Below are 25,752 nucleotides of genomic sequence, written 5' to 3' on the forward strand. Positions count from 1 at the left end.
GATCTTACTCAGTTTCACTGCCCTTCAGAGAATGTTCTTGAAGTTTATCTTCTATGAAATGACTGGCTGCTGACCTGGATCATAGTTTCTGGAGAAACACTCATTAGGATTGTGGCAACACTAATATTCTATGGGTGAAACTTTCCTTTAGTTTTCAAATGTAAAGGTATAAGAATGATTTGCCAAAACTTGTTCTAGCCATGATGAGGGAACAGGGACCCAGATCACACATCTGCCATAAACAACTGTAAAGCTGCACAAAACAAATGAGGTGGCTGTTTTTAGTCTGTGACCACAGCTGTGCCAACCAGAACTGAGGGCAAGGCCAGGAGAATGAATGAGACGCACCCACAGTACACTTGTCCTCTGGAGTACACCTGCAGATGGTGGCAGGGAGAGCTCAGGTGTGGGCGGAGCATGGCCATCCTACCACGTCCAGAAGGCGGAGCTCCGAGAGCTCAGCTGTGAGCTGAGCATGGCCACCCTACCACGTCCGGGAGGCGGAGATTGGAGAGAGCTCAGGTGTGGGCAGAGCATATCACCCTACCACCTCCAGGAGTGGGAGATCAGAGAGAGCTCAGGTGTGGGCGGAGCATGGCCATCCTACCACCTCCAGGAGGGGGAGATCGGAGTGGGTGCAGGATGGGAGCTCTCCACAGATCCACACCAGCAGCGAATCAATCCAAGCCTGCCCATGTCACGATGACCCAGCAGTGCCTGTGCTACCTGCTAAAACAAGAGCTGGAAAGCTTCAGAGGAAGGTTAGGCATCCTGAGTGTGCTCAACATGTTACCTACAATGTGTAATACTCAGCAAATAATCACTGCATACACAGAGAAACAGGAGGTAGAATCTGTGGTCAAGAAAAAGGCAGTAAAAAGTGCACACACATGCAGGATGGTCTCTGTCACTCACCACATGCGGCGGCTGAACACATGAATTGCGCCCGGTCTGAACTGGATATGCTGCGTGAAAGACGTGCCAGTTAATATGAAAAATAGAAAATACTGTATCTGTATTTATTTATTTATTTAGTTTTTGAGACGGAGTCTTGCTCTGTTGCCCAGGCTAGAGTGCAGTGGCGCGATCTGGGCTCACTGCAACCTCCGCCTCCCGGGTTCATGCCATTCTCCTGCCTCAGCCTCCCACTTAGCTGCCCGCTGCCACGCCTGGCTAATTTTTTGTATTTTTAGGAGAGACGGGGTTTCACCGTGTTAGCCAGGATGGTCTCGATCTCCTGATCTCGTGATCCACCCGTCTCAGCCTCCCAAAGTGCTAGGATTGCAGATGTGAGCCACCTCATCCGGCCTATTTGTATTTCTTATTCAAAGTATAGTATGAGCATTTTGAGTTAAAAATATACTAGTAAAATGAATTGTACCTGTTTATATATTTATATGAGGCTACAAGGAAGGTTTCAAGTTCTATAAGAGGACTCTCAAAATTCTGTTGGAAAATGCCCGTCTAGATGTCTAATACAGCAGAAGACCGAGTTTTAAAATCTACAATTATAAATATTTAGGGAATCAAATTACAATGTGTCAAAGAACGAAAATATTTTAATTCTTGAGCCAGAGGAAGGGAAGACACTTTTTACTATAATGGAGTTGGGGAATTTCAGGTTCCATACATGATAATCTTGAGAATTGTCACTCCCTCCTCGCAGGTAAAAAGCTGAGCAAACTGAAAAATCAGCAGTTCTTCTTAAACCTGCAAGAGACGTGAGGTCACAGGCAAGCCACTGTCCCCAGATTGGCTGGACAGGTAAAGCGGAGAATCACAGTACACTGGAGCACAATGCTCCAAGGAACCCATGCTGGGATTGGAATACCTGAACTGGAATTGACAAATTGCTGCAGTGAGGTGTGGCCACATCTGAGAGTTGAAACCTCCAGGAGGCCTGTGCATATGGGTCTCATGCTTTTGTGAGTTGTGTCATCAGAAGCTCAACCAGGTTCTCGAAGTAAACATCAGAGAAAAATCCCCTCATATTTACTACAGGGGAAAGAGAATAGGAATCATTTTTCAATATGGAGGTGCACTCTTCACTAGGTCTACGTTCCAGAGAAGCTAGCTAACTAGAGACTAACCTGGTGGGATTTTATCAGAGCCTTCTGACCTGGTGGAAAGGGAAATACCCAACTCCAACCTCCAGAACTGAAAAGCAAAAAAGAACAGAGTATCCAAGCACTATGGGACATCCACCGAGGCATAAAATATGCATAACGGTAATGTAAGGGGGAAGAAAGAGGAACAGAAGAAATATTTGTAACAGTAATAGCTGCATTTCCTCAGATTAAAGCCAGACACCAAACCATAGATCCAGGAAGCTCAAAAAACACCAAGAAGGATAAATGTAAAAACGACGACAACAAAAACAAAACAAAAATAAACTCTACTTGGGCATAAAATATTCAAACTATGGTGACTCAAAGATTAAAAACCAAAGAAACCAGAGTAATCTCCTTCCCTATGGAGGATCAAAGATAAGAATTATATTCATCTTCCCCTCAAAAACCATGAAAGCAAGAAGTGGAGTGAAGTATTTGAACTATTGAGAGGAAAAAAATTCTATTAACCTAGAAGTCTATTCTCTGTGAAATTATCTTTCAAAAGTGAAGAAAAAGTAAAGACCTTCTCTGACAAAAATTGCAAAATTTGTTGCCGGTAGACCTGCCTTGCAAAAAAATGTTCAAAGTTCTTTAGAGAAAATAGTAGAGGTCAGTAACTCAGCTGTGCACAAAGAAAGGAAGAGCACAGTCTGTTTACAGGGCTCACACCTGTCATCCTAACACTCTGGGAGGCAAAGATCGGAAAACAGCTGGAAGCTGCTTAGTTGAGACCAGCCTGGGCAATGTAGTGAGACTGTCTCATTAAAAAGAAGCCAAACGTGGTGGCCGACACCTATAGTGCCAGCTACTTTGAGAGGCTGAGATGGGTCACTTCTTGAGCCCAGGATCCCGTTCAAGGCTGCGGTGAGCTATAATGATGCTACTCCACTCCAGCCTGGGCAACAGAGAAAGACCTTGTCTGTTTAAAAAAAAAAAAAATAGAAAAACAAAAAGCATTAAAGAAGAAATAGTGAAGGTAGAAGAAAATCTTTCATTTTTCTTAATAGATCTAACATAACAGTTCATTCATAATAGCGACAGTAAATATACTGTATTATATGCTTATGTATATGTCATATACACACACTTAAATATAAGTGAAATGAATGAGAGCAGTAATACCCAAGGGATGGGAGGGAGCAATTAGGAATTAGGATTATTTTGTTATTATAGTGTGCTTGCATTATCAAGAAACCAGTGTAGTGTCGTTTGAAAGTGGACTTGGGTTACTTGTAAATTTATATTGCAAATTCCAAGGCAGCCACTTTAAAAAAAAAGAGTAACTGATATGCTAAGAAAGGAAAGGAAATAAATCATAGAAAATGCTCAATTAAGACCACAAGGTAAAAAAAGTGAAAGACAAAAACAAAGAACAAGGGCAACAAATAGAAAATAGTAACAAATATGGTAGATGTTAATTCAACTGTATATCATTACTTTCAATGTCAGTCCAAATGCACCGAACTATATATTGTCTAGAAGAAATCCACTTTCTATATAAAGACATACATATAGATCAATAGTAAAGGGATGGAAAAAGATATAAATGTTAACATCAATTTTTTGGTGTGCAATGGCCTGATCTCATCTCACTGCAACCTCTGCTTTCCAGGTTCAAGTGATTCTCCCTCAGCCTCCCGAGTAGCTGGGATTACAGGCATTTGTCGTCATGCCCGGGTAATTTATTTTTTTTTCTATTCTTGTCCAGATGGGATTTCACCATGTTGGCCAGGCCGGTCTTGAACTCCTGACCTCAGGTGATCATCCCGCCTCGGCCTCCTAAAGTGCTGGGATTACAGGCATGAGCCACCGTACCCGGCCAACACTCATTTGAAAAATGGAAGTGGTGATATTAATTTCAGACAGAGTCGGCTTTACATCAAGGAAAGTGACCAAAGATGATTATTATGTAATAAAGGGGTCAATTCTCCAAGAAGATGGAACAATCCTGAAATGTATTTTTGCTAACAAAGCATCAGAATGCCAAAGCAAAAACTGATACACTTCAAGGAGAAGCAATTAACCCACTAGTATAGTTGGAGACATTAACACCCCTTTATCAGAAATGGACCAATTCAGTAGTCAGAAAATCAGTAAGGACACAATTGAAATCGGCATCGTCAGTCAACTGTATATAACTGACGTTTATAGACTATTTGCTATGTTGGGAGTCATGTCATACTCCATCCCACTAGATATTAGGGTCAGTGTCACAGCGTGCGTGTACACCTACTACGATTTTAAAACTAGTATCATGCTCTCCGTCACTGGATATTAGGAACGACATCACAGGTAGGTGTACACCCACTGCGATATTAGGAGTAATAATGTGATTAATTATTAAACATCTATGATCGATTTTAATAATTATCAATGACACTATTAATTAACAGGATACCATTATTAATAAGGATATCTATTTTACATATATGATTTTGCAAGCTTAAAATTATTAATATTAATGTCATTTAACAATATGATCAGTTCTTAATATTAATCATTTTATTACCAACATCTCTTAGTTTTGATTTAAGCAATATTAATTGTTGATATTATTTTATTATTAATAGGGATTTTACTATTATTAATCCTATTCGTTAGAATTTTTAACCAGTATTAATTTTTACTATCTTTATTGTGATTATTAATAGCGATGATTATTATTAATTTGTATTATATTTATTAATATTAATAATGAACAGATTTGTTCCTGATATCCGGCGGGGAGAGGATGATATTACTCCCAACATTGAAGAAAGTGTACACCCCTCTATGATGTTATTCCTAATAGCCAGGGGGTAGAGGATAACATTATTGAACCTGTCGCAGTGAGTGTACATCCCCTCGGTTGTCTTGTTTCTTATATCCTGGGTGGGAGAGGTTGATATGACTCCCAATGTTGCAGGGCGTGTAGACCTCCCCCGTGATACTGTCCCTAACATCTAAAGGTCGAGCGGATGATATTTCTTCCGATTTCGCAGTGGGTGTACATCCCCTCTGTGATATGATTGCTACTATCCAGAGGGCGAGAGGATGATATCAGTCTCAATATTGCAGGAGGTGTACACTCCCTAGTGATATTGTTCCTAATATCCAGGAACGGAGAGGATGTTGCCCCCAATAGAGCAGGGGGTGTACACCCCTTCTGTGCCATTGTTCCTAATAGCCAGCGGGGGAGAGGAACATATTACTCCCAATATTGCAGGGGGTGTATACCTCCTTGTGACATTGTTTCCTATGTCCTGGGAGGGAGGCGATGATACCAGTGGCAATATCGCAGGGGGTGTACACACCCACTGTGATATTGTTCTGAATATCCAGAGGGAGAGAAAATGATATGACTCCCAATATCACAGGGGGTGTACATCCTCCTGTTATATTGTTTCTTATATTCAGGGGGAGAGGATGCTATGACTCCCAATATCACAGGGGTTGTGCACACCTCCTGCGATATTGTTCCTAAGATCCCGAAGGAGAGAGCATAATATTTCTCTCAATATCGTAGGGGGTGTACCCCTACTTTGTAATATTGTTCTTAATATCCACGATGGGAGACGATGATATGACTCCCAATATCGCAAGAAGCGTACAGCCACCTCTGATATAGTTCCTAACATCTAGGTGGGGAGAGGATGACATTACTGCCCATATCGCACGAGTTGTAAAACCCCTTTGATATTTTGCCTACAATCCTGAGGGGAGAGGAGGATATTGCTCCCAATGTCGAAGAAGGCGTACACCCCCCTGTGACTCTATGCCCAATATCCACGTTGGGAGATGATGATATTACACCCAATATCGCAGGGGATGTACAGACACACTGGGATATTGTTCCTTATATCGAGAGGGGGAGAAGATGCTATTGCTCCCAATAACGCAGTGACTGTGGCTGTACACCCCTCCTGTGATACAGTTCTTAATATCCTAGAAAAGAGGATGATACTACACCCAAAATCGCAGGGGATGTACACCCACCCAGTGATACTGTTCTTAATGTACTCCACTTCCCACGACCAGGGATATCGCTCCTAATATCCAGGGGCAGAAAGGGTAACATTATGCCCAATACTGCGGGGCAGTGTTCACACCCTCTGTGATGTTGTTCCTAGTATCCAAAGTTAGAGACGATGATATTACTGGCCATATCGCAGGGGGTGTACACCCTTCTGTGATACTGTTTTTGACATTCTGTGGGGGAGACGATAACATGAATCCCAATATCGCTGAAGGTGTACAGGGGTGGACACCTCTTCAGTGATATGGTTCCTCTTATCCAGGGGGTGAACGGATGATATTACTCCCAATACAGCCACCCTGGGATTTTGTCCTTAATAACCACAGGGGAGAAATGATATTACTACCAATATTGCAAGGGGTGTACACCCCTCCTGTGATATTGTTTCTTCTATCCAGGAAAGGAGAAGATGGTCTTAGTACCAATATTGAAGGGATGGACAGCCCCCATGGGATATTGTTCTAAAGATACAAGTTGAAAGAAGATGAGATTCCATCCAATATAACAAGGGGTGTACACCCCGCCTGTGATAGGAATCTTAAAACCTAGAAGAAGAGAGAATGACATTGCTTCCAAAAACACAAGGGTTGTACACCCACCCTGTAATATTGTTGCTGTCATCTAAAGGAAGAGATGAAGATACTACTCCCACTACCGGAGAAGGAACACACCTGCCTGTGATATTATTCCTCATAGCTTGTGGGGGAGAGCATGATATTACTTCCAAAATGACAGTGGCTTGACACCCAGTCTGTGATATTGGTTCTGCACACCAACTCTGTGCCCCTCATTTCCCATGCGTTCTCTCCTCACTTTTGGAACCTCAGGGGAGGCTTTGCCTTTGGTTACAGATGAAGAGACGAAGGGTCTGAGAGGTTAAGCAAGTTTGTTACTGGAAAGGGGTCCCGATCCAAACCCCAAGAGAGGTTTCTTGGATCTAACAGAAGAAAGAATTCGGGGCAAGTCCATAAACTGAGAACGAGTTTATTAGGAAAGAAAAGGAATAAAAGAATGGCTACTCTGGCTGGGCTCAGTGGCTCAGTCCTGTAATCCTATAACTTTTGGATGCCGAGGCAGGTGGATCACCTGAGGTGAGAAGTTCAAGACCAGCCTGGTCCAACATGGCAAAACCCTCTCTTCACTGAAATACAAAAAATTAACAGGGAGTGGTGGCAGGTGCCTGTAATCCCAGCTACTAGGAAGGTTGAGGCAGGAGAATCACTTGAACCCAGGAGGCAGAGGTTGTAGTGAGCCAAGATCACGCCACTGCATTCCAGTTGAGCCAACAGAGCGAGACTCCATCTCAAAAAAAAAAAAAGAATGGCTGCTCCATAGGCAGAGTGGCCCCAAAGGCTGCTGGTTGCCCATTTTCATGGTTATTTCTTGATCATACGCTAAACAAGGGTTGGACTATTCATGAGTGTTCCAGGAAAGGAGCGGACAATTCCCAGAACTGAGAGTTTCTGCCCTCCCTTCTGAGACCATGTAGCGCAACCTCCAGATGTTGCCATGGTATCTGTAAACTGTCGTGGCGCTGGTGGGAGTGTCTTGTAGCAGCTAATGCATTATAATTAGCACATAATGAGCCGTGAAGACAATCAGAGGTCACTCTCGTGGCCATCTTCGGTTTGGTAGGCTTTGGCCGACTTTACTGCAACCTGCTTTATCAGCAAGGTCTTTACGAGCTGTATCTTGTGCCGACCTCCTATCTCATCCTGTGACTAAGAATGCCTAGCCGCCTAGGAATGCGGCCCAGCAGGTCTCAGCCTCCCTTTAACCAGGCCCCATTCAAGATGGAGTCGCTCTGGCTCACGTGCCTCTGACAAGTTGGCCTGGGTTGAGTGTTCCCTAGTGTGTGGTTGTTGGAGCTGTTCCTAGGAGTAAGAGGTATTGTCAGTAGGAAACAGGCCTCTGTTAGCCCTGGGGTTGGCACTCTGCCCAAGTATGTTGGTCTCATTTTAGTGGTGATAAAACTGGGGCTCAGAGACATCAACTCCCTCACCCCTCACCCCTAAACTGTCAGTGGTGGACTGGGGTTTGAATGTGGGCTTGAAGACCCATCATATCCTCTGGTCCCCCAGTCTCTGCTGCCCTAAGAGGAACAGGATCCCAGGATGCAGCCCCCTCATGGCACCAGCCAGGGTGGGTGGAGATAGGGAGTCACTGTTCCAAAGGCCCTGGACTCTGAGGCAGGTCGGGGGCTGAGAGCAACCCGGACCTGCGGACCCCACCCCGAGAAGAGTGGCTGCATGCCCATCCCAGTGGGCAGGAGATCTGTGTCCTCAGTAAACGTGACTGCGCTTCCCGCTCCTCCAGCCAGGCCGTGCTGTCTTCACGTTCCCAGTCATGCGGCGGCCTCTCCAATTCCCAAGCCCAACCCACAGAGACAGCGATCTGGGGTCCACGTGAGGTTTGTCAGTAGCTCTGACCCGCTGCTTCCCGCCAGCCCCGCAGCCGGTTCTGGAAAGCTCTCTGCTGCCCCCTGGTGGGGAAGCTCGGGGCAGAGCTCTGGCTGCAAGCATGGGGTCCCAGAACCTCCTGGCTCTGTCACCTCTGCTGGGTGGAAAACCAACCCAGGACTGAAGCAGCAGATGGGTGCCTGATTCCTTATAAGCAGAGCTGCACCCACTGGCAAGTCTCTCTCTGGGCCTCAGTTTCCCCTTCCATTAAACGAGGGGCTTGGGGGATACCAAGGAGGGGTCACAGCTTAGTGAGGATGGCAGGTTTCTTCTGGGGAGATGAACACGTTTTGAAACTACATGGCGTGAGTGGTTGCACAGGACTGTGAGTGCACAAATGCCACCACATTATTCGCGTTGAAATAGTGAATTGCATGCGATGTGAATGTCACCTCATTTAAAGTGTTTAAAAGAGGGGCCTGGGAGAGTGCAGTGCATGTGAGAATCACGTGGGACACCCACAGTCTCTGAATCTCGGTTTCCTTGCCGTAAACTGGCAAAGAGACCGTGTGAGCTGTGTTTCCTGGGGCCAAGAGATTCCAAGAAGGAAAAGCTGGGATTCCAGGGACTGGGATGAGGGCCGGGGGCCGGAAGGGGAGGGGGCCTGTGGGGACGGCATAGGGAGCAGCCCAGATAAGGCTTTCAATACTGGGTAGCAGCCTCTACACAGGCGGAGATCCCTGCATCTCACTTCCCGCAGGGCTGACCGGTGGCCAGAGGTGGGACTGGCCAGGCTCGGCCCAACCAAGTCTGGGAGCAGAGGACACTGAGTGAGGGATCCCCGGGGCCACCCTCACTGGCCTGTGGCTCTCCTGACACGAGAGGTCCAGAAGCTGACCTTGGGTCCTAATGGGGGACACCTTCCTGGCAGCAAGCTGGCAGGGTGGTGTGGTGGTCAGTGTACTGGGCTCTGTGTCTCCGCCCTTACCTGCTGTGTGACGGTGGGCGAGACACCTAACCTCTCTGTGCCTCTGTTTCTTCAATGGCGAACAGGGGCACTAGCAGCCCCCACATGCGGGCACAGTGTCCTGAAGGATAAAGGCAAGGGCAGCACAAGACCTACAGCTAAAGCTCTGAGCAGGGAGAGCAGGGAGCTGCCCAGGGAGTTCTACCACCGTCTCCCCTCTGGCCGAAAAGGAAACCGAGGCTCATGGTGACCTGGCCCAGGTCTATTGGACTCAGGGTCCTTCTCATCCCCAAGAACAGAGGGCTGCCACCAGGGAAGGAGCTGGCCCTAGACACCGCCCAGGAAGCACACAGGGAGAGATGCCCTGGAGAATTCAGTATGTTATTGCAAAAAAACATTTATTGCTATTTGAACCCTGCTTTCATGCCTCCATTTCCCAGAAAATGAGCCACGGGAGACACCAGGAGAGGCAGGAGACCATCCTCCTTGCACAAAACCCACTCCCTCGGATGCTGTCCTCAGCGAGGGTGGCTGGGGCCAACCAGGGGGCCCACCCGCAGAGTGGCAGAGGAGGCAGGTTGACCCTGCAGACATTGAGCACTGTGGCGAAGGTCCTGGCCTTCTGGTAGAAGAGGAGCGACTTCTCGCGGTCCAGGAGGAAGTTGTGGGAGATGGTGGCCAGCCGCGTGTAGGTCTTCAGCTGTGCCCTTCTTGTTGCCCAGGTCCACGGCGGCTGCCAGTACCAGCTGATAGTACCCGGCTGCATCAAACCGTTCCTGAAGGGGACAGGCCATGCTCAGCAAAAGGGGGACTCGGAGCCTGTCTTCCCAGAGGCTGCTCCCATCTCCAGGTCATTCCACATGTCCAGCCAATGCTGGCTCACCCCATGAGCCCCGAAGCCTGTGACACTGCTGTGGTCTCAGCTGCAGGAGGTGGGGACAACCCTGAAACCTCTGGAAGCCTTCCTGACTATCCCTATGCTCCACTCACCCCAAGCCTCTTGCCCCAGTCCCACCCTCTCTGCGGGCAGTGGCTGCTTTCCCCATGGGCTGAGGTCAGGGCAGATCCTGACGGCTCTGAGAGTTCCATGCAGGACCCGTGGCTCCAAGCCACAGCAGGGGCACAGCGTTGAGTGACCCAGGCTCCCCTCTGGCCCCTGTCCATGCTGACCATTTCCAGGCCCTCCACGGGCCAGGCCAGGTACAAAACCATCTCACAGGTGTCCTCCCTGGTAATGTTCCCTGAAATATTGACAGAGTGTGACTCCCCAGACATCCACTCCCATTTTCAATGCATCTTTGGCTCAAACTCTCCATCCCTGGGTTGGGATGCTGCCTCCCAGACCTCGACCTTGACCCTCCCATCTCCCCGCCGGCTTCTCCCCAGGCGCCTCCTCCACCTGGGGGACACCCAAGGAACCTCTCTAATACCCAGGGCTGGCCCTCTTTACCATCTCAAGATGGCTCCCAGGGCCAAGGACAAAGTCCAAGATGCAGCAGTCCATTCCCTCACTGCCCCGCCCCACACATGGAGCAGGGGCGTGAGAAGACCCCAAGTCACCGCCGCTGCTCATCTAATGCCCCCCCGGCCCAGCGAAACACTGGACTCTGTGCTGGGTGCATGGCTGAGCCTAACGTCCTTGCTCTCAGTCTGAGGGACCTGGGACTGACCACTGACCACAAAGGTGGCCCGGGCTGTGGCAGAGGGAAGCCCAGGAGCCTGTGGGGGGCCCAGGAGGCCCCTGACTCAGTCGGGGGTGAGAGGCAAGGGCATCCTGAAGGTGTGGCGGCATCCTAACTAAACAGGAAGGAGCCAGCCAAAGCATGTCTCTGCGTGTGTGCATGGTTGCGTGCCTGTGTGTGTGCGCATGTGTACCTGTGTATGTGGTTGGGTGTGCGCCTGTATGTGCGTGTGCCTGTGTCTGTGTGCATTTGCGTGTGCGTTTCCATGTGCCTGTAGTGTGTGCAGCAGCTAGTGAGTGGCAGGCTGAGCCAGGACACACCTAATCCACCCTATTCCAGGGCTCGCTCTCACGTGTAGACTAAAGGAGACCGCATTTTAGAGGCAATCAGCAAGGATGCCCATTTACCCCTGCCTGTCTGCCAGCCTTTGAGGCGACATCCAGCCCAGCTTCCTCTCCCACTTCTCCGGGCCCTCGGTCCAGAGCCACCTATACAAGGAGGAGGGTGTGGCCTCAGAAAGACAGCCGCCCTTGGGGAATTCCGAGGGGGCCTCCCTGTGGAAAGTGGGAAGCTGGCCTGGGCTGACAGCATAGTCACGATGAGGCCCAGAGGGCTGTGCATGGGAAGGAGGTGAAGGAGGCCTCTGCCCCTCGACCCCAACCATGGACTTTGCCTCTTAGGTACTACTTGGCCCTTTCAGTCCTCTTGGGCAGGCAGAGTGGGTGGCAGGCTTGACCAAGAGAGATAAAGGCCCTCTTTTGGGAGGCCCGTCCCCTGGGTCCCAGGCGAGCCCCTGAGCGGTGAGCAGCGTCCCTCTGGGCCTGACACCTGACACCTGGCCATCTGGCACCTCCCTGTCTGGCTGGGACTTGGGAGGCCACAGGGACCGCTTCTGACCACCAGGTGTCGCCAGCACTGGGCGGGGGCCTCCCGGGCAGCCCTGGGCCTGGGGTGAGGGATACGGGGCGGGGTCTTAGGGCTGCCCCAGCTCCTCATGTTGTTCTAAGGCCCCCCAAGATCTCGGTCCCTGGACTGGAGCGCTCTGGCCCCTCAGCCCATAAGGAGTACTGTCATGGTGCCAGTGCGATGCTGAGGAGGGGCGGGTGCCTGCTGGGCAGAGAGGTGGAGACACCCCCGGTCTGAGTCTGCCAGTCCCAGCTCTCCACCCCTGCAGGGCTGGGGGCAGAGGGAGCACAGCACCTCCCCTCGAGACAGACCTGACCCAGCAAGGTCTCAGCCTGGCTGACTGGGGCCCCGCCCCACTGCACCTGCCGTGAGCTGGGGTTCCCCTGTCTGTGAACCCGATGGTAAGACACCGGTCCCACCCCACCCTTCCTGGGTGATGTGAAGATTCAAGGTGTCTGGGGACTCCAGGAAGGAGTTGCTCAGTGCAGGCTGGCACCCTGGGCAGGCTTCCTCGAGGAGGCACTGGGATTTGGGTTGGATCTTGCAATGTGGATTCAATGTGAGGATGATGCCGTCCTCCAAAATGTCCTTCTCCCGACCCTGTTTTGTTAAATGCAACTTGACACTTGACTGTCAAGACTCAGTTTGGTGTCACCTCCTCCAGGAGGGCCCCCCTGACTACAATCCCCCTTTACCCAGAGGCCACCATTGTCCGCTCATGTGTCAGCCTCCTTGGCTGAGACTGAGTTCTTGAGGGTGGGGCCTGGCCAGCTTGGGAGCTGGGTTGTATCTGCGAAACTGGCGTGCTCCTCCAGCCGCGTGCAGAGCTCCAGGGAGGCCACTGGGCCATTCCTAAGGAATGCTGGATCCCAGGCCCCTGGGGTCTGGGTGGAGATCCCACTCCAAGGGGGCTGGAAACACCCCGATCCCTGCCCCTTCCCACCGACCTTCAGGTCGTAGAAGATGTCACCGAGCACCAGGTACACCTTCACGTAGGGTCTCCTTGTCGAACTCCAGCAGCGAGATGTAGAACTACAGGGCCTTGAGGTAGAAGTGCTCTGCCAGCTTGCCATGGCCCAGCCGGTGGTAGGCCACGTGCTCATTCAGCTGGTTCCCTGGGGTGCAGGCATGCAGACCCTGGGCAGCACCTGCCTTGCCTCCAGGCACCTGTGGTCACTTGGGCAGCTCTGGCCAGTCCCTTCTGGGTTCCCAGACTCACTTTCCCACCTGCAAAGCAGAACTAATAAGACCTGCCCCTGTCTACTGTGAGGCTGTGGCGAAGTCGGACTTGGATGGCCCAGCTCTGTGCCTACACATAGCCACCTGCCTTTGTTCACTGGTTTTAACCAGCGGAGCCCAAAACCCATGCAGTCCAGGTGCTCCCGGGCACCCCGGCTCCATGCAGCCCACAGAAGTGACATCCGACGACTCCTGGGTGTGTCACGATCAGAGCCCCTTACCTTGGGGAGTCACCACATGCCTGAGCTCCAGGTCCCCCCACAGATGCACAAACCCAGCTAGGCTGTCTCTGATGTCCTCCCCTTTGCAGGGCGAGTGCCGTGGAGCCTGCATTCGATGCATTCCCACACAGCTGCACACCTACTGTGTACTGGGCCCCAAGGCACAAGGCGTTGGGGCATGCGGCCCGCCCAGGGTTCCCTGTCTCTGGAGGAGGACAGACGACCCTGGCACAGCACCGGGGATGTCCAGCCTTAAGGGGCAGGCTGCTGGAAGGGGAACTGGGATTTCATCAGCCAGAGAGTTGTGTGGTTGATGATGGTGGGAGGGGCACCAAAGGGAATGTGCCACTCAGCCTGGCACCTCCAGGGACCGAGATGCCTGGCATGTCTGGAAGGCAGAGGGCACACTGGGTGGCCCTTGTGATCAGCAGCGGGAAGAGACAGAGGAAGCAGAGCTCAGCCAGGCAGGGAGCTCTGCGCTACGTGAGAGACCTCGGGCTGTGCGCCACGGCCAGAGAGGGAAGCCAGCTGGGCAGATCTGCCTGCCTGGACAGGAGACCGGGAAAATCCAGCAGCTGTTTCAGCTCCTGCCCTGCAGACATGGAGGCTCAGCTCTGGCAAAGTGTGGGTCCTGGCAGGGCGGGCGCTCAGGGGACTTACCCAGAGTGATGCTGAGTGCTAGGGCCATGTGGGCAACCTCCAAGCCCTCTTGGGGCTCCTCCAGCGTGGCCAGCAGTGTCACCAGCTTGTTGCACAGCTGCAGCTGCGGCTCCGCCTTGCGGTTGCCCGTAGTCACTGCCAGGGGCAGGACCTGGTCCTACCACACAGGCAGGTGGGGTCAGACTTCCCGCAGCACCCACCTCAGACTCAGACATGTGCTTGGAGCTTCCCATGCCCCAGTGACCCCTGCACCTTCACAGAGCTCTGTGCTCTGGGATAACACACGGTTCAGACACCCAAGTTGGGGGCTGAAGAGTCACCTGAGGCCCATCCAGATACACCTGGCAGCCTCAGACCAGCCTCTCCCACCGGGGCACCAGGGGTCTGACTGGGGGGAGCCAGAACTCCTCTCTGCTCTACAAACACATTTATCTGTGCCCAGGGCTGAGCCACACCGTGAGCTCAGAGGAAGGGAGAAGCCGTTCCCGCTTCGGGGCGCAGGCAGACTTGGGCACTGGCCCTGGGCCTCCCACTGACATGCTGTGTGTCCTTTGACACGTCCCTGTGCCTCTCTGAGCCTCAGTGTCCTCATCATCCAGATGACGACAGGACTTTCCACTCATGGTTGTTTGAGATCATCAGGTGCAAGGGTAGAGCCACTGTCATGTCCAGACCCGAGCGTTTCTCCCAGGCAGGGGCACGGTCAGTATCATTCCCGGTGAGACCACTGGGAAAGTAAGCATGTGCATGGGTGGCCCTGCCTCCAGGTGGGAGGCCTCTGCCACACCTGTGCCTCAGCCCTCCTGGTGCCCCCCTGAGGCCCACCTACATCAGCCCACAGGCCAGCTCACCCGGTAGAAGGACACGGCTTTCTCCCGCTCCCAGGCCCCATTGAAGAAGATGTCTCCAGCTGCCTCAAACGGCTCCAGCCCCAGGTTGGGGTCGCCTGTGTACAGGACCACATTCTGTGCCACCTGAAAGGAGGCAGAAGTTCCCTCAACACCCACACCTGGGAGGTGGCCACGCCCACCTTCGCCAACCTCCTTCCTCTCACACACTGCAGGTACACCTGGGCATTTTTCGGACCTGTGCATTAGGGCTGCCCCCACCACTGGCACGAGGACAATGAACTGATGCACCTGAGTGCCAGGAGGTGACTAAGCAGCTGTAGCCCAGGAGCCCGACACCTGTGAATCCTACCACCAGGGCTAGCCCTAGCCCACCCCCCCCCTGCACTCAAACAGTCTCCATGGCCCCAAGATTGCTGGGAGCCCATCACCTGGTTCCTTTCTGCGTTGCCACATCCCTGCCGCAGCTCAGGGCTGCACATTAACAGTGTTTGTGGGTGGGCCTGGTCCCCTCTTGGCCATGAGCTCTTGATCCCTCTCCTCAGCTCAAGGAGGTATACAGCAGGTGCTCAATAATGAATGCCTCACCAGGCTCGTGGGCTTCACAATTTGTTCTAGATCACACTGTGTTTGGGAAAGCCTCTGAAAACAGCCACTATTGATAGATTCATTTGGTAAGGAGATGTGCCACCTGTCTCTTGGAGCAAGTTCTTCTGTGTGTTAACTGAGTGGTGCCATTATTTGAGCATGTGCTGTATACCAGCAGGTGCTAGGCACTGTGAGGAGCCGCACCTCTGCCCTCAGGGAGAAGATGCTGGCCACTGGGGGAGGATGTGAGGGAACCAGTAGGAGGGAGGGAAAAGGCACACAACAGGTGCTCAGCAGTGGCTTAGGAATGAGTAGATGGATGGATGAATGGATGAGCAGATGTATAGACGGATGGATGGATGGATGGATGGGTGTGTGGATAGATGAATGCTTGGATGGATGGGTGGATGGACAGACGGACAGATGAACGCATGGACGGATGGGTGGATGGGTGGTTGGAATGATGTGTGTATGTATGTGTGTATGGGTGGGTAGATTATGGATGGGTGGAGGATAGATGTATGTACATATGGATGCACAGATGCTGTATAGACGAATGTATGGATAAACAAATGGACAGATTAATGGAGGGATGGATTAATAGGTAGATTGGTGGGTGGATAAATGATGGATGGATGGGTGATGGATGGATGGAAGGATGAACAGATGAATGGATGGATGGACAGGTGAATGGATGGATGATAAAAGGATACATGGATGATGGATGGATGGATGGATGGAAGGACCCACAGGTGTATGGGAAGATGATGGAAGAATGGATAGATGGATGAATGGATAATGGATGGATGGATGGAAGGATGAACAGGTAAACAGATAGATGATGGAAGGATGAATGCATGGGTGGGTGGACAGGTGAATGGATGGATAGATGGGTGAATAGATGGATGATAAAAGGAAGGATGAAAGGACGGGTGGATGGATGGAAGGGTGAACAGGTAAATAGATGATGGAAGGATGAACGGATGGATGGATGGACAGAGTGAACAGCACAGGGGCCCTCCTGCATCCCTTGCCACTCACCTGGATGTACAGGTCCACCAGCTCGCTCTGCCGCAGGATGTAATAGATCTTCCCTGCTTGCAGCCAGGCATGCGCCTACCTCTTTTGGAGGTCAATGAAAATCCCCAGACTTCTTTGGTGTAGTCCAGAGTGGATCTGTAGGTCCTGGAATCAGACACAGGTGTCAGAACAAGGGCTCTCATCCTCCTGGAACCAGTCTGTCTCCTCCCGTGGGTCTGGTGACAGATGAATCTGGAATGTGGGGACTGGGAACAGCCCTCTTGTGTGTGCAGTGTTCTGCCCTTCCCAGGCTGCTTGGAGGGCCAGGGTGAACACACACGGCATGGAAAAGATGAAGGACATCCTTCTGAGGGAATCGAGCATCATGCTGCCCTGTGGCAGGAGGAGTGTGCTAGTCCATCTCCCCTGCCTCCCAGACATGGCCTCCCAGACATGGTCTTCTCCAGAAGCACCAGGAGCCGTTAGTGTTCAGAGGCTATCTAGGCCAATGGTTCTCAAGGTGTGCGGACATCACAGTCACTCGGAGGCCTGTCTGTATAGCTTGCTGGCCCTGCCCCCACAGCTTCCGGCTCCACAGGCCTGGGGCAGGCCCTAGAACTCCCACTTGCCACCATCTCCTAGGTGACATGGATGCTGCTCTGCTCATCTAGGGACTACACTTTGAGAAGCATGGCTCCAGCACACTGGCCCATTTTCCTTCTGTGAACCTGAGGCCAAGACTGGAGCCAGTCTCCCAGATCCCCATGGAATCTGGCTCCTTCCCTGCTCTCTCAGTAAGTCCGACACTCGAGGGGCTGTGACCCCAGCAATGTCACCAGGCCCTGTGGGTGGGGTGGCCAGGGCCATGGTTACCCCCACCAGGTCAGGATGCTCAGGGGAAGCTGAGTGGGCCACATATGGGATGTGAGACTTTGAAACCCTGCCCCAGGGAAGCAGGTGACACAATTGGCTCTCTTCTGTGGGAGAGAAGCCACAGGTGGCTGCTGTGGTCACATTTAAGGGGACAGAGGAAGGCCAGGAGTGAAGATTCGGGGCAGGCAGAGGTCAGATGACAAAAGCCACCATAGTAGGAAGAACATCCCAGAGTGTACGCACTGCCTCTGCTGGGGTTGAGATGATCTTTGACCCAACAAGCGAGGCTCAAGCTGGGACTCACAAGCCAGCAGCAGCCCTGGGACGACCACAGGCCCACCAGCTCAAAGCATCTGATGCCAAAGAACCAAGTGATCCAAAGGGAAGGGCCTAATAGGGCCCTGGGCCAGCTTCCCTGTGCCCCCCCTCCCTGCCCGGCACCCCCAGCCCCCTTGCCACCCTCCCCAGCCCCACCACTGCAAAGCCAGCCCTCACTGCTCAGTGCCCAGGGACAGGTAGAGCTGACTGATGGTCTCCAGGAGCTGCCCCCTCCAGCACCTTGTCGGCCACCTTGAGGGCCAGGGAGAGCTGGAGCTCATGGTAGATGACACACTGGGCCTCGATGGGCATGATGACGCTGTAGGAGTAGCACAGCCACTGGACGGCCCATAGCTGGCCTGGGCAGAAGACAAAATGGAAGACATCAGCCTCCCAGCATCAAAGCGAGGCTGGCTGGGCTCGGAGGCCCCTGCGCTGTGCTCGTTCCTTTCACACCTCTGTGAACCTGGGCCCCATAGGTGGGCAGCCTGAGCTCAGACAGGCCATGTACCTGTGCAAGGGCAGACGCCGAGCACACCGTGACATGGGCACAGCTTGGTGCAGATGCTCATGGTAGAGGCCGGCCTTCTTTACAACTCCCAGGGCCGAGGTCCTGGCCAGGCTCGGCCCCAGCACCAGGCCATCTGTTTCTACTTCACAAAGTCCCTCTGGCCAGGACCAGGGCCGCCTTCAGCCTGAGCTGATGAGGCCAGGGGCACAAGTAGCCCCTGTCGCAGATGGAACCCTGGGAGAGCAAAGCCAAGTGTCATATCTGCCACACATGGCATCATGTTGGGGGAATGGGGTTCAAAACCAGCCCTTGGTGTTCCCACACGTGCTTCTTTCATGCAACCAGGCTCCAAACCCACAGGCTCACTGGTCTCTTCCAAAGTCAGGGTGCTGGGAACAGGGGAAAGCTTCTGATTTTCTAGTGTCAGAAACATTCCGAAGATTAACACCGGACACCAGATATGCCAAATGGACATCTGTCACACACGCCACCCAACAACAGCTGAATACACAGTCCTCTCAGGCACCCATGGGACATTCCCCATGACAGACCATGTTCCAGGCCACAGAACGAGCCTCAGTGAATGGAGAAGGACTGAGACCAAGGCAGAAGTGTTCTTCAGCTGTACTGGCATGAAACTGGAAGTCAACAGTGAAGAAAACATGGGAAATTCAAAAATATGTGGAAATTACACACTCCTAAACAACCAGTGAGTCAAAGAAGAGACCATCAGGGAAACTGAAAACTAATTTGAGAAGAATGCAAACAGATGCACAGCCCGGGCCAGCGCGGTGACTCCCGCCTGTCATCCCAACACTGTGGGAGGCCGAGGCGGGAGGATCACTTGAGTCCAGGAGTCTGAGATCAGCCTGGGAAACATGGTGAAACCTCGTCTCTATAAAAAGATACAAAAATTAGCCGGGTGTGGTGGTGCACATCTGTAATCCCAGCTACTCGGGAGGCTGAGGCATGAGAATGGCTTGAACCTGGGTAGAAGTTGCAGTGAGCCAAGATTGCACCACTGCACCCCAGCCTGGGCAATGGAGCAAAACCTAAAAAAAAAAAAAAAAAAAAAAAAAAAAAAAAAAAAAAAAAAAAAAAAGCACAGCGTATCAAAAACTCCAAGATGCAGCTAAGGCAGTGCTGAAAGGGAAATTTATAACTGTAAATGTCTACATTCAAAGAAAGAAGAAAAATCTCAAATCAAAAACCTAACCTTCCACCTTGAGAAACTAGAAAATGAACTAAACCCAAAGTGAATAAAAGGAAGAAAATAATAAACGTGAGAGTGGAAATGGGAAGTAAAAATACAGAGAATGGAAAAACAAAAGAGATAGTCAACAGAATCAAAAGTGGGTTTTTTGAAAAGAATAACAAAATTGACAAGTCTTTCACCAGACTGACCAAGAAAAGAAAGATGGGACACAAATGACTCAAATCAGAGACTGAGCACCATGGCTCACGCCTGTCATCCCAGCGCTTTGTGAGGCCGAGGTGGAAGGATCGCTGAGGCCAGCATTCAAGATCAGCCTGGGGGAACATGATGAGACCCGTCTCTAATAAAAATAAATAAATAAACAATGATAAACCCAAGTTTCTAAAATCAGAAATGAAAGAGGAAACATTATTTCCGACCTGACAGAAATAAAAGGATTCCATGAAAACACTACGAACAATTGTACACCAACAAATCAGACCATCTAGTCGCAACAGCCAAACTCCTAGAAGGACACAAACTACCGAAAGTGACTCAAACATGACCCCAAGTAAGCATGTGGGGTATCAACCCCACCCTCGGTCTCCTCGACCGTTCAGCGCAGGGCGGGGAGACAGGGAAGCATGATCTCTATTCCCTGGCCTGCATTTCCAAGTCTGAATTCCCCCAGCACCCCGGGGAGGGCCTCGTAGGAGGAGGTGCCACAGGCTATTGTGCCAGGAGCCACCGGAGGCTGCAGTGGGGGCTGGGTTGCTGGGTTCCTGGAGGGTCTCCTTCCAATCAGAGAATACCCCTGGGGAAGAAGCCTGGGTATGAACCCCCCACCCCTCCTTGAGCACATGTGTGGGACCGGGGCCCCTTCACGTGGTCCTTTCCAAAATCTCCTCCCTCCTAGGGCCAGGACTGGGTGCCAGGCCTGTGCTGGGAAATGGGCAGGTTTGGTCACAGCCCCTGGGGCTCTGGTCCAGGCCACAGGAGGCACCTCTGAGTGGTCTCACTGTGCCATGACAAAACGCTGCAAGGCAGAGGGGACTCAACAGTATCCCTTGTCTCAGCCATTTCCCTGGACTCAATTTCCTCATCTATCCTCTGCGGCCTAGATTTCGGACAGCCCTGCCCACCTACTGTCCGTTCACTGCTCAGTGTGCAGTGACTGTTCGATAGCACTCCATAGCTCCCCAGTGCTCTTGGGGAAAAGGCAAGCCACAGTCTGAGGCCCCAGGCCCTGCTTAGCTCTCCAGAAGAGCTTCTCACCATCCAGCACCCAACCCACCCACTCCCAACTCTGCACCTCCCTGTATGAGCCCTGCTCACTCACCCCCGCTCACACCCCACTTATCCCCGCTCACACCCCCGCTCACTCACCCCCACTCACTCATCCCCGCTCACTCACCCCCACTCATCCCCGCTCACACTCCCGTTCACTCACCCCAATCATACCCCCGCTCACTCATCACGACTCACGCCCCACTCATCCCCGCTCACACCCCCGCTCACTCACCCCCACTCACACCCCACTCATCCCTGCTCACTCACTCCCACTTGCTCACCCCTGGGCCTTCACACAGGCTACACCACCAGCCCCTCCCCCACCACCACTCCCTCATCCACACCTAGTACTTGACTAAATCCTCTCAACCTTCTGGTCCCAGGCTAAAGAGCCTTCCCTAACCCGCGGCCACGTGCTGCCCCGCCATCGCACCACTCACCCTTTTGTGGCTTCTCTGGCCTGAAGCTCACGTTCCCACGCTCAGCACCTGCCTCCCGAGGACCCCAGAAGCTTCATTTGTGGGTGGGGCCTGGCACACTCTGCACCCACAGAGCTGCTTTTGCATGAACTGCTCTGCGGCTTTGGGCAATCACCCGCCGCTGTGTCCTCTGCGAAGTGGGATGACAGGTGTGCAGGGCTGCCGAGATACCAAGCAGATAACACAGGCACAAGAACTGGCGTTCAGGGCCTGGCTCATGGAGGGGCCCCAAGTCCCAGCTCAGCAGCGCCTGCCTTGATCCCAGGGTTATGGCCAGGGATTCCCAGCACGCAGGACTTCCCGTGCTCAAGGCAGGATGGTCCCTGAGCAAACCGGAAATAGCTGGCTGCCCCAGTAGGGCACAGAGGGCCTGGCCCTGCATGGGAACCGCCTGTCTCCAGGGCGCTTGCCAGCATCTGCTGCTGGCCATGACTCAGCACTTTCGATGGTGGAAAAACCATCACTTGTTTCCGATTCACAAACCCCAGGTGCGCCCTGACCCGAGTGGCCCCAGAAGGCGCACAAGAGGAACTGGGGCACTCACTCTCCACGTGGTCCATCTCCGCGGCCACCAGAAGGGCCCATTCATAGTAGCCCTTGCACTGCTGGGCCGGGCCCTGGCGGGTGCAGAGGTGACCCAGCTGCAGGAGTACGTGGGTGAAGTCCCGGCCACGCTCCCCACAGCGAAGCCTCGAGAACAGATGCACAGCCTCCAGGAGGTAGTGCTGGGCCAGCCTGCTGGCACCCGTGTGCAGACACAGGGTCCCGAAGTTGACCAGAACCACTGCCTGGTTCCTCCGCTGGCCCAGGTCCCAAACCACCCATAGGGCGCAATAGTAGCCCTCCGCTGCCTGCCTCGTCCGGCCCGTCCTCTTCAGAGCCACGGCCACCATGTTGGCAATCACACCTTCCTGGTGTTCGCTGGCCACCACTGCATCCTGGACAGACTGCAGGATGTTCAAGGCCACCAGGCTCTGCCCATGAAGCACATGCAGCCAGGCCAGGGCCACCAGGGGGTCCACGATGGCACAGACTCCGGCAACAGCACTGGCTTCCACCGCCTGCGTCATGAAGGTGATGGCCGGCCCATAGTAGCCTTGGTGGCTGTACAGCTGGGCCAGGCTGGTGTGGAGAAGGCCACGCAGAGCCTGGCCTGTGCCCGGGGTTAGGGAGGCCAGCGCTCGCCTGAGGTAGTGGGAAGTCTGGGTGGGGAGGCTGTGGGGCTGGAGGGCGTTCTGGAGCACCAGGTTCACGCTCCTCAGCGAGCCGGCCAGCGAGTCGTGTGTCCTCAATGAGGCCACCTTGACACAGCTCAGCAGCAGGTGGGGCAGGCACTTGCAGCTGTATATGTCTGCCAGGAGCAGGGAGCAGTCTGAGAGCCACGCAGCGTCTGGGGCTCCCAACTCCCTGTGCAAAAGCACCAGCCGCTCTAGGAAGGACAGGGCCTCCTCGGGCTGCTTGAGGTGCATGTGGTGCCTGGCCAGCAGGAAGCAGGCCTGGGCCTCAGCCTGCAGGCTCTGGCCACCCACCGCCCACTGCAGCGCCAGCTGCAGGAGCTCCCCGTCCGCCTCGGTGCTGCAGATGTGGCCAGGTGTCCCCAGGAGCAGGGCCATGGCTTTGGGAACCACCTGTGTAAAGTTCTCCCGGTTCTGCTTCCGGTAAATGCTGGTCAGGTTGGCGTACACAGCCACCACCTGGAACAGGTCCCTGAAGCTGCCCCCCAGGGTCCCCAGTGTTTCATCAGAGTACACCCGGGCCTGGGACAGCTTGAGCCTCCTGCTGCACAGCTGCCCCAGGAGGAAGCAGAGCCTGGCCAGGGCCAGGAGGAGGCCAGCTTTCCTGGCCGCCACTCGAGCCTGTGCCAGGCGCCCAGTCAGCTCCTCCTTGTCGCTAAAGCTGCAGAACATGCCGCTCAGCCATGGCGGCGCCACGTTGTACAGGCCACGGAAGCTGGCCTTGTATCCGGAGGTGTTCAGGAACAGCAGCCGTGAGGTCAGGGCCTCTGGATTCTCCCAGTCTTCTTCAGCTTCCAATCAGAAGGAGGGCTCCTCGGGGTCCTGCAAGCTCACATTGCTGGATGCCGCACAGAGACCCCAGGACGCTAGCTCCTGGGGGCAGCCTGGGCAGGTCTTGCATTGTTCCAGAACATTCCTCACCTTCGGAAGGGTCTCCTGTGGCTCCAGGCCCAGGCAAGGTGGAGGTATTTCTGCAAGTCACAAAAACACCTAGACAGATTAGAGTCCAGCAGTGAGTCCTTGGTCCACTGGGGGCAGGGTCTCCACATCCCGGCCCTCTGTGTCCCTGGCGCAGCTTGCCATGAGCCCTTGAGAATTATGTGCAATGAAAACCCGGGCCTGGAGCACGTAGGAACTCTGGCACTATGGGGACAGAGAGAACACGCAGGCCCGTGGCCCGACTCTCCTACGAAATCACCCTCCTGTCCTGCTTTGTCACCCACCTGACAGCATGGTTTGAGGAGACTATGTCAGCTCGGTGATCCCTCAGAGATGCCTTTCCCTTTCGAAAGAATCTAAGCCTTCTAACTGGACCCATGTGTATGCAGCACTACAACTACAAATGTAACTTCTGTCAGCAGATTGGGCCCCCGGTGGGGTACAGGAATCCATGAAATCCTCAACAGCCAATCAGAGCTATTGATCAGCTCAAAAGCTGCTATGCAAAATTGGTAAAGCCACCGACGGCACAGGACACGGGTGTTGTATCCAGGTACCAAGCTCCGTGCAGGGAAACGGACCATCCCTGCAGGAAGGATGGGAAAGCTTCCAGGCCTCTGAGGCCACCTTCACCTTGGATGGTCTGAAAACCTGAAGCCCACAGTTCCTAAAGGGTTAACAAAGGCCAGCCTGCTTCAGCAGCCCACTGGCGCCTGCTGGCTTTGGTGGATTCCTAGCCAAAGCCCCCTCCCAGAGGTGAGCAAACAAGCGCATTTCCTGTTGGAAAACCTGGGATGAAAGGAGGAATTACTGGGAAGGAAAACACCTAGATTGAAACAGACTCTCTGTTTCAAGGTCACATGTAAAAAGTATTTTCAATACAAACTGCCTCCTTATTCATCTGTAAAGCCTTGGAATTAAAAAAAAATAAATAAATATGATTTAGAGGCAAATGTCTGACTTGACTGCATACTAGATTAGCTAAGAAATCTCCCCTACTCGGCAGAGGCACACAGCCCCTCCCAGCCACTACCCTGGCCTCCGGGGCAGCTGGAGAGCGACGTGCCTTTGCTCCAGTGACTTTGGCAGAGGGTGGAACCACCCCCTCCCTGAGGCAAACCTACAACAGCCCTCCCTTCCCCACTGGCTCCCCTCAGGAAGGAGCAGACCCTTCAGGGACCTCAGTTGAGGCCCCTGCAACCTAAGGCTCTGTATTCTGCTACCCGCTGAGGGCAGTGTGGCCTCCCATCTCTGAGGCAGAGCACAAGGTGAACTGCAGCTTCTCCGGGTCATGAAAAAGGAACCCACAGCTACATGTGGGCCCCAGCACTGGAAAGGATGCCCCACCTCGGTCGGGGACCAGGCGGGGGTCAGCATGTTCATTGGAAGAAGTGTGGGACACCACGGCCTCCAGTGCCAGAGTAGACGGGAGGTTCAGGCCCACCTCAGGCGATGTTCCTCAAGCCCCCGGCCCACACCACAGAGGGGTGACAGCCGCATCCAATGCCCACCGTACTCAGCTCTGTCCCCTCCCCTGGCGTTACTCCAAGGCCCAGCTCATAACCAGAGGAAGCCTGAGACACGGGCAAAACCTACCTTGTTCCTGTGGCTGCTCCTTCTCAGCTTCCTCTACTGAGTCTGGCAAGGGAAAAAAGAGAAGCAATGAACACCCCCAGCCAGCACCTCTGGTCCTATGTCAGGTTGAGTTGGGTGTCGGTGTTGCAGGGTGAGAGCATTGCAGGGTGCAAGGGCTGAAAGTCATATCATCCTCTTCCCTCTTGGATCATGGGAACAACATCACTGGGGGGTGTACACTTTCTGCGATATTGGGAGTAACATCGTCTTCTGTGCCTTGGAATATTAAGGACAATATCACGGGCGGGGGGGGCGTGTACATCTTCTGCAATATTGGAATAATATTATCCCCTCTCCCCCTGCATACTAGGAAAGATATCACAGAGTGGGTGTTCACCTCCTGTGATGTGGGGATTAATACCATCTTCTCCCCTTCCGGATATCAGGAAGAGTATCACACGGGCGTGTACGGTGTCTGCGATACTGGGAGTAATATCAACCTCTCAGACTTGGAATATTAAGAAGAATATCACAGGGTGGATGTACACTCCCTGCAATATTGGGAGTAATATCAGCCTCTCCTCTCCATGGATATTAGGAGCAATATCTCAGGCTGGGTGTACGCCTCCTGCTCTATGGGGAGTCATATCATCCTCTCCCTTCCAGGATATTAATAACAAT

At 53.0% G+C, this 25,752-nt stretch overlaps 2 long non-coding RNA genes and 1 pseudogene across 2 annotated transcripts; 2 read left to right on the top strand and 1 right to left on the bottom strand.

Annotated features, from left to right (window-relative positions):
- The first annotated feature begins 248 nt into the window (after positions 1-248).
- LOC113220332 lies at positions 249-3,388 on the top strand. The gene is made up of 2 exons (XR_003307233.2): positions 249-761; positions 1,667-3,388. It is a non-coding gene; the product is annotated as an uncharacterized LOC113220332 (long non-coding RNA).
- A 575-nt stretch (positions 3,389-3,963) lies between these two features.
- Positions 3,964-7,121, top strand: LOC111533199. Its single transcript, XR_002728788.2, has 2 exons — positions 3,964-4,403; positions 4,814-7,121. It is a non-coding gene; the product is annotated as an uncharacterized LOC111533199 (long non-coding RNA).
- Positions 7,122-9,869: 2,748 nt separating this feature from the next.
- The window catches only part of LOC111535020, a 49,378-nt pseudogene continuing 33,495 nt past the window's right edge, over positions 9,870-25,752 (bottom strand).

This window comes from Piliocolobus tephrosceles, unplaced genomic scaffold, assembly GCF_002776525.5.
Source record: "Piliocolobus tephrosceles isolate RC106 unplaced genomic scaffold, ASM277652v3 unscaffolded_868, whole genome shotgun sequence".
NCBI lineage: Eukaryota > Metazoa > Chordata > Mammalia > Primates > Cercopithecidae > Piliocolobus > Piliocolobus tephrosceles.